At 39.9% G+C, this 9107-nt stretch overlaps 1 pseudogene; it reads left to right on the forward strand.

Moving 5' to 3' along the window:
* The first annotated feature begins 3379 nt into the window (after positions 1 to 3379).
* On the forward strand, positions 3380 to 4308 carry LOC142856830 (olfactory receptor 1J21-like; annotated as a pseudogene).
* The last annotated feature ends 4799 nt before the right edge of the window (positions 4309 to 9107 follow it).

Consider the following 9107-nt stretch of genomic DNA (forward strand, 5'->3'; position numbering starts at 1 on the left):
CTGCTGCCCCCGCCTTCTGCTTACCTTCAACCATGAAACTATTGCTGTCTGTATACCAGCTTAGACTCCCAAGCCAAGGGTGATCCTTCAGATCATTTTGGGTACCAGCTTCATCTGCCAAAATGTCGGCGCAGTGATGGGTAGGTGAGGTGTCTCAGTCTCGGGCAGTAGGGTAACGGGATTGAGGACAGCAGGGGGAGCGAAGGTCACTCGTTTGGTCAACAAAAGGCTTTAATCACCTCTGGCCCGGTTGGAGTAAACCTGATCTGGGCCTTCAACTTTGTTAACAAGTCTCTTTCTAATAAAGGCATAGGACACTCAGGAATAACCGGGAAGGAATGAGTCACTTGTCCTCTCCCCAAATCTAGTTTGTAAGGTGGTCCACAGATATTGTTTCTGTCCAGTTGTTCTAATTACTATAGTCTTTGTATTCTTTAGCTTCCCCAATGGTTGTTTCAGCAGAGTGCTCAGCTCCTGCATCTACTAGAGAATCATTATGGATCCCCTCCACAGTCAGAGTTACCCTAGGTATGGGGGAGGGAGTCTGAGCCCTGCCCCTCTAATCATCTTCATTTAGGGCAAGTACCTTACAGGCCTTTCCTTTCTTTGGGCATTCTCTTGCCCAATGTCCTTTTTTTTGCAATAAGCACATTGGTCTTTGTCCAAGGGTGCTTCTGCCCATCTTCACTCACCTTTGGTCTTCTGATGCCCAGGTTCTATCTGTCTAGGTCCTATCTTTCCTTTCTGTCCTACCACTGTGGCCAAAATTTTATCAAATTTTTCTCTTGTCTACAATCCCTCCAGTCCTCTCTTTTTACTGCCTACTGCCCCCCCTCTCTCTCCTCTTCCTCAGTCTCTCACTTATGAAACACTTTCTATGCCTCCTTAACCAAAATCCTGCAAGTTATAATCCTGCAACCCTTCTAACCACTATAACTTTTTAAAATATCTGATGTTGACTGTCCTATGAAGGCCATAGCTACCACTGCTTGCTGACCCTCAGAGGTTGGATCAAAGGTAGTGTAATGCCTGTAAGCCTCCTTTAAACGTTTAAGAAACACAGATGTGGTTCAAACAGCCCCTGAAGAACCTCTCTTACCTTGGCCAAATTAGTGTGGCCCCTCGGAGACCTGCCATGAAAGCCCTACAGGGTAGACTGTCAGCTGCTGCCTCCCTGACCTTAAAAACATACTCAGGGAACTAGATAAGGCCCATTTCTGTTTATACTTTTTTACCAAAATTTCTCTTGCTTTTTAGACAACATACCAAAAATTTTTCTTGTTTTTTAGACAACATACCAAAAATCTCTCTTGCTTTTTGGACAACATAAAAATTCTTACCAACTTTTTTTGTGGTTTTTCTTAGTGGGGATGTATGGCTACATTTTAAATAAGAAGAGCACATAAAAGCCTGTACCAGTGTGAAACATTTGAGACCAACAATAGGTTTTTTTTAACATAAACCAAAAATAATTTGTAACCGGCCCCTATAAATGATGACAGATACTTATAACCCATAGGATCTGAAAGAGTTCTTCACCCACAGAGCCAAGCTTTGGTCAGCTTTGACCAGAGGTTTGAGGTGTGCAGATCCCAGGGCAGGCAGAGGGAACTCACCCATCAGCACAGCATAGGGGGGAAGGTGGTATGCAGCAATGGGGAATAAAGATTGTTAACCTCTTTAGGCCATAGCGATTACCCTCAGATTTTTTGTTTAGTGTTGGAAATCCTATTGGGGTACATCGGCCTTCTACAACTATGTCTGGCAACCTCGATACCTTGTAACAGCAAAGCTGAATAGCCCAGCCATCCATACAAGCATGCTGCCCCCCCCCCCAGCCACATGCTTGGGGCTGAGGCTGACTTTTTTTTATGAAATATACGCCTATGTTTATGGTCCTAACTCTAAAGTCTTGTAAGTGGTCACAATATCAAAGTCAAAGAAGTCATTATTTGAGTACATCAGCATCAGTCTAAGTCAGAACAATGGCGCCAAACAAACCAAAGACAAAACTTCAAGCTGCTTCGTGGGTGTGACCTGCCCTGCTATCGAAATGAGACCACTATCCACACATGCCTCTACAGAGAAATGACCACACCATTCATGTGTCATGCCACAAACTGAGAAACACCACCTGCGTATCTCACCACAGAACTGAACACACTACCTGTGCGTAAGACAAAACAGAGACCAAAGATACACAGACAAAGGTTAACAAAACTTAGAAAGATAAAACCACTGATCCAGAGTCAATGTCACAGTCTGTCCCAATCGTCAAAGTCACAAGTAAGAAAAAAAAAAGACATACAAGACACACAAACAAATGAAGTTAATTCTGTATCATCTAGTATAAATCCAGCAGTTTCAATATTTAGAACAGTTCTGTATATTAAAAATCAATAATTATATTGAGAGGTTCTTTAAAATCACTTAGTACCTTAAGAATAACACATTCATATTGATTTTGTTTATAAATCATGCATCTGTGTTTTAATAGACATAGTAGTATGTTTTATTTGCTATTATTTTGTGATTTTTTTCACATAAATATTTCCAATTTCAACTGGTAAAGAGGAGGAAATAGTAAATAAAATGTTACAAATACACCAGAAAAGAATACAAGTTAAGCGTCATTAACAAAATAAATCTGAATTTAGACAAATGACATTGGGAAAGGATATTGGATTGCATTAAACAGAAACAAGTGCTTCCTTGGCAGATTCCAGATGTGGCTAGAGAAATTAACTACTTACTGTCATTTTCAAAAATATGAAAAAGCAAAATTATGTTTTGGTTGCAAGAAAATACAAGAAAATTTGAAAGAGACAGACATTACATAAATTCCATAAAAACTGATTTATAAAGAGTCAAAACTGGAGATGTTGGGATGGGGAAGATGTTAAGGGGTATGTAGAAGATGTGCCACCTGATATTTCATGTTATTGATATATATCTGTTCCCTTAAGTCTCTAAATCATATATTATAGCTTCATAGTTGTCCCTTGGGTGCTATCCATTTCAATACAGATCTAATATAAAGCTTTATCCAATATGGGTCTAGAGCTATGAGAAGAATTAAGAGAACTAGTGAAGTATACATCATTAACTTGCTTTGCTATTACTTGATGACTGATCAAACCATTCACCTCATCCCTTACCTCAGAATTTCATTATAGATTCTGAGTCTACTCAAAGTTGATTTTTCTTATATGATAATTTTTATTTTATTTCTAAGTTCTAAATCACCAACCTCCCATTAGTGTACAAAAGTTTGAGATTCTTAGATAAAGCATATGCACAAATTAAAACATTGCTTTCATTATGCTTTGATGACCATGCTTCCCATTCTCACATTTCTGTGTCTTATCTCCATCAGAAGATGAGGAGCACAAAGAATAAGAGCAGAACATCTCAGTTCATCCTCCTGAGGCTCCCCATCCAGCCAAAAGACCAAGGCATGTACTTTTCACTGTTATTAGTCAAGTACCTGAACATGGTGCTGAGAACCTGCTCATCATTCTGATCATCAGCCGGACCCTTGCCTCTATACCACCATGAACTTCTTCCTCAACCACTTGTCCTTCATGGACATCTCTTTCTCATTGGTCATAGCTCTGAAGATCCTCAGTAATATGCTGACATGCAGTCAGTCTATCTCATCTACTTGGTGATTTTTCCAGGTGTATTTTTTCATATTTTTGCAAGCATTGACAGTTTCCTTCTGACATCAATGGCCTTTGACGGGTATGTGAACATCAGCCGCCCCCTCCACTATATCAGAATCATAAATCAGAGTGTCTGTATCTTACTAGGCATTACATCTTGGTTCTTATCCTTTGCTTGTGCCCCCATGCATACTGCATTGCTAGCTTGTCTCTCTTTCTTTAGAGGTAACCCTTTGCCATTTATTCTGTGATCTGTCTGCATTACTTAAGCTTAGACACCACCATCAATGAGCTGATCATCCTCATTGTGAGGTCACTAGCTGTAGCCATGCCATTCATATGTATCCTGGTCCCTTATGGCAAAATCATAGCCAGTGTCCTGAGAACTCCCCCCACCAAGGGAATCTGCAAGGCCTTTTCCACATGTGGTTCTCAACTCTCTGTGGTTTGTCTGAACTATGGGGCCATTATTGGGCTATCCTTAGCTCCTCCATCTAACAACACTAATGACAAGAATGTCATTGTAGCTCTGCTGTACATTTTGGTCACAACCATGCTTAATCTCTTTATCTACAGTCTGAGGAATCAGAATATAAAAGGGGCACTGAGAAATGTCCTCATCAGGAGAATGTATTCACAGTGATGGATGTGGTCTTCCTTCTTTCTGTATTTGAGAACTTCCCAGACCTACACATGACTATTATGACTTAGTGCGTTCTAGTGAGTCTTCAGGTTGTATTTTTTTCAATCTGTTTTACCCCCAATCACAGGAGTGATTTCTTTTTTTACTATTTTGTGCATCTTGAGGGATAGTTCTTTCTTTTTTTCAAATATTTCTATGCTGATTTCCTTTTCAACTCTTCATGTCATGTCCTACCTTTAGGAACATTATTTTTTTTATCATGTTGATCTTTCATTTCATTGTCTAATTTAATGGCTGTTGGGGCTAGCTCGATTCAGGAAATAACCAGGCCAGCTTAAAGATAAACAATTATATTTTTAATTGTTATAAGGGGAAACTCACACCATAAGAATGGGAAGTCCGAGTTCCTGTGTCCAGAGGGAATCACCCAGAGAGCATGCACCTGGTCTGTCCCAGTTTTTCTTCCTGGGCTCCAGGTAGCCGCGCCTTAACTAGGCGTGATTGGTTAACAGAGCTTCCCCAACATCTCCCCTTTTGTCTAAACAAGACCAATCCAAACCCAATAAACTATATACAATAGGAACAGATACCAAATATAAAATTACAAACAATATAAACAATAGTAAGCAAGGAACGCAAAACAAAAAAGTTTTACTAAACATTCTATTTCAAGAAGTCTAACTCTTGCATTGAAATTAAGGTTGGCTAAATCATGAGGAAGGTAACTACAACTATCTAATCTTCAACCCTATCAAAGATCCAAGAAAGGAAACAATAGTACTTGAGTAAGCAGGAAATGTAATCGAGCAACTTCCAAAATGTGGAACAAATGACAGAGACAACTGGCTACCTGGGCAATCACCCAAAGTCTCATTTGCAATGTTGAAGCAATCAACTTTGGCTAAGGCCTAAAATGACTGACAGACCATTTTAAAAGGCGAGAAACTTTTCAAAACTATCTTACCCTGTCTTGGCAGGATTTGACAGTCCTGTTTTATCCATTTATGGATACAATGTATCTTTGTCATTGGTTGAGGTATGGGAATTTCTTTGCCCAAAGGCTAGTTCTGCCAAGAAGAAAACAAGCTCCAGGTGGAGTGTCTTCAGTGCTCAATATTTTCTCAGAAAAAGATCTGTGCTGCCAGGAGCAATTATGTCTCATGTCAACAGAACTCTAAGTTATTTATATGCCTTTTTCTATAGTTCTTTGCAGTGGTTGAAGATTATCTATCTATGCAGAATATAATCTCTATGTATCTAAAGAACCTGATTAGTCTAACTATAAGTATGACAAACAAAAATGACTATTGATCTATAATCCTTAATACCTATATAACTTAAAGACTAAGACAATAAACAACTGTGCAATAAATGAGGACAATGACCTCCAAATGTAAACAATCAGAGGTAGAAGTGTACACTGAAATATTGTAAATATATATCAATATATAAAATGTTTTAAACAGAGGTAGAAGCATGCATGCATACAATATTCAATATTATTTAACTTTGTATCAATATGCAAGAATCTGTATCAATGAAATTGCTTATAAATAATAACTCACAAACCAATCTGTTATTCCATCATCCAATCCCCCCCCTCTTTTTTATGGGTCTTTACTTATTATCTATAGTGTTCTGTACTGGGTGTCTGCCAGTCAGAAGAGGGCACCAGATCTCATTATAGATGGTTGTAAGCCACCATGTGGTTGCTGGGAATTGAACTCAGGACCTCTGGAAGAGCAGCCAGTGCTCCTAACCTCTGAGCCATCTTTCCATCTTAAAAAAAAAAAAGTTGACTATCCTCCCACAGGGAATGCTCAATAACCGCAACACTTGGCACCGAATGCCATGGTTTAGAATTCCCACAAAGTGGCCCTGTTTGGCCGCTATTGGCTGATTTCGGGGTCTAGTTTTCTGAGCTTGCAGAAGCTCAGGCAGGGCGGGGACACAGGAGACTGGGGCAGAAAAGGCAAAGGAGCTCGATCCAGCCCAGCTACACCACCACCACTGTGGGCAAAGGCTGAGGAGCTCGACCCAGCCCAGCACTGCCACTGCCATCATGGGCAATGGCCAAAGAGCTTGCACCAAGCACCAAGCCCTGTAGCCGCCCCCTTCCGTGGCTGCAGACCTGCTACACCCCGTACGCGCACCCAGCCGCTGCTGCCAGCAGAGTGGGAGACCTGTCTCACGTGGCTGTTGAACAGCCAAAGACCTTCACAGAGCACACAGTCTATGAATTATCCTAAAAAACGTCTTGATTTGAGTATATTTTTCAGCATTCAACCTAAAATCAGATCTAAACCAAGCATGTGGATTCAAGTGCATTGTGACACCTACTGGCAGGCAATGGTTATTGCACCGGCTCCAGCTGATTAAAGACAGGTGAAATTTATTATTCTAAATATAATTAATAAGTTACTGATTTAAAAAGGGCAATATGTCAGACAATCTAACTGTCCAAGGTTTCAATAGCCTTTTCACTTACACAATGTGTGAGGTCTTAGAAGACACATATGATACCCCTTCCACATTGCTATTCCTGTTTCTAGGGTTTAGTTTTGTCCTCAATATAAAATATTTAAAAAAATATGGTTTGACAATAAGAAAATGATGTACTCTTTACAGACTGAATCCAGGCTTCTTAGGAAAGAAGTTGGAAATCTAAAGAAGGACACGATCATCTTAACTAACAATTTTTAGTCAGCTGAGGTACTTTTAAACATGGTACAGCCGGGCGATGGTGGCACACGCCTTTAATCCCAGCTCTCGGGAGGCAGAGGCAGGCGGATCTCTGGGAGTTCGAGACCAGCCTGGTCTACAGAGCTAGCTCCAGGACAGGCTCCAAAACCACAGAGAAACCCTGTCTCGAAAAACAAAACAAAATAAAAAAACAAACAAAAAAAAAAAACAAAGCTAAACATGGTACAGACTGGTACCAAGCTTCTTGAAGAGGAGGTCATACATCTAAAGGAGAATACAAACACTTTGAATACCAAAACTCAGTCAAATGAGGTGCTTTTGGAAGTGGTGCAGACTAATAACAAACTTTTCGAAAAAGAGATTACACATCCAAACACTTTGAATACCAAAACTCAGTTGAATGAAGTGCTTTTGGAAGCAAACTTTTCGAAAAAGAAATTGCACATCTGAAAAAGGATACTAGGACTTTGATTAATAAGACCCAGTCAACTGAGATACTTTGGAAAAGGTACAGTCTGATAATAATTTATTTAAAGAGAGATTCAACACACTAGAGAAAGAAAAAGCTGATTTGGTACATAATATTAATTTATTTAAAGAGCGATTTAGCACTCTGAAGAAGGAAACAGCTGATTTGGCACATAATTATTTAGAGAGAGATTCAGCACTCTGGAGAAAGAAAAAGCTGATTTAGCACATAATAGCAATTCATTTAAAGAGAGAATCAACACTCTAGAGAAGAAAACAGTTCATTTGACACATAAAACCCAGTCCATGACTGTGGGTACTGAAACATTATTTGAGAGAATTTGCACTGTTGAATGTAGTAATCGAACTCTGTCAAAGGGGTATGACAGATTGACTGATAGAATGTCTCTCCAAGAAGGTAATATGCATGCCAAGAAGATTATGTCCAAGGATGAGATATTATCTCTACTGGACAGACTTCATACGTTGGAATTCTCAATGAGGGCATTAGAGCAGAATACTGGACAGGAGGTCCAGACATTACAAAAGGCAGTGGTAAACATATTTGAAAAGATTATACCATAATACAAAAGCATTTGTTCAACTATGTCCATAGCAGCATTATTTGTAATAGCCAGAACCTGGAAACAACCTAGATGCCCTTCAATGGAAGAATGGATGAAGAAAGTGTGGAATATATACACATTAGAGTACTACTCAGTGGTAAAAAAAAATGACATCTTGAATTTTGCATGCAAATGGATGGAAATAGAAAACACTATCCTGAGTGAGGTAACCCAGACTCATAAAGATGAACATGGGATGTACTCACTCATAATTGGTTTCTAGCCATAAATAAAAGACATTGAGCCTATAATTTGTGATACTACAGAAGCTAAATAAGAAGGTGAACCCAAAGAAAAACATATAGTTATCCTCGTGGATATTGAAAGTAGACAAGATTGCCAGGCAAAAATTGGGAACTTGGGGGTGGGTTGGGATGGGGGTAAGGGGAAATGGGGAGAGAAAAGTGAGAAGGGGCGGATGGGGAAAGCCTGGGGGAATGGGATGGTTGGGATAAAGGAAGGGTGGATATGGGAGTAGGGAAGTATATATCTTAATTAAGGGAGCCATTTTAGGTTTGGCAAAAGACTTGACTCTAGAGGGGCTCCCAGGTGTCCAGGGAGATGTCCCCAGCTAGTTCCTTGGGCAGCTGAGGAGAGGGAACCTGAAATGGCCCTATCCTATAACCATACTGATGAATATCTTGCATATCACCATAGAACCTTTATCTGGCGATGGATGGAAATAGAGACCATGGTCTAGCCACAAACTTGGGCAGACATTGAAGCTCACGTATGGATCACATCAGCCAGAAGAAGAGGTAGACAGGTCATTACCTCATGAAATTTCCCATTCCTTCAGTTTCTACAAATGCAATACCCCCACCAACTCTCCAGCCACCTCCCCTACAGCCATGTTCCCACCCCCAATATATTCTCTCTGAAGAGAATGCCTGTCAGGATGTTATCAGAAAGCCTTTAATCAAAGAAGGTAAGAAGCCTAGGACCAAAAAATGCTATATTTCTCTGAAAAAAACCACTCACTAAGAAAAGTGAAGAGGAAGC

Source organism: Microtus pennsylvanicus, chromosome 9 (genome assembly GCF_037038515.1).
Source record: "Microtus pennsylvanicus isolate mMicPen1 chromosome 9, mMicPen1.hap1, whole genome shotgun sequence".
Classification (NCBI taxonomy): domain Eukaryota; kingdom Metazoa; phylum Chordata; class Mammalia; order Rodentia; family Cricetidae; genus Microtus; species Microtus pennsylvanicus.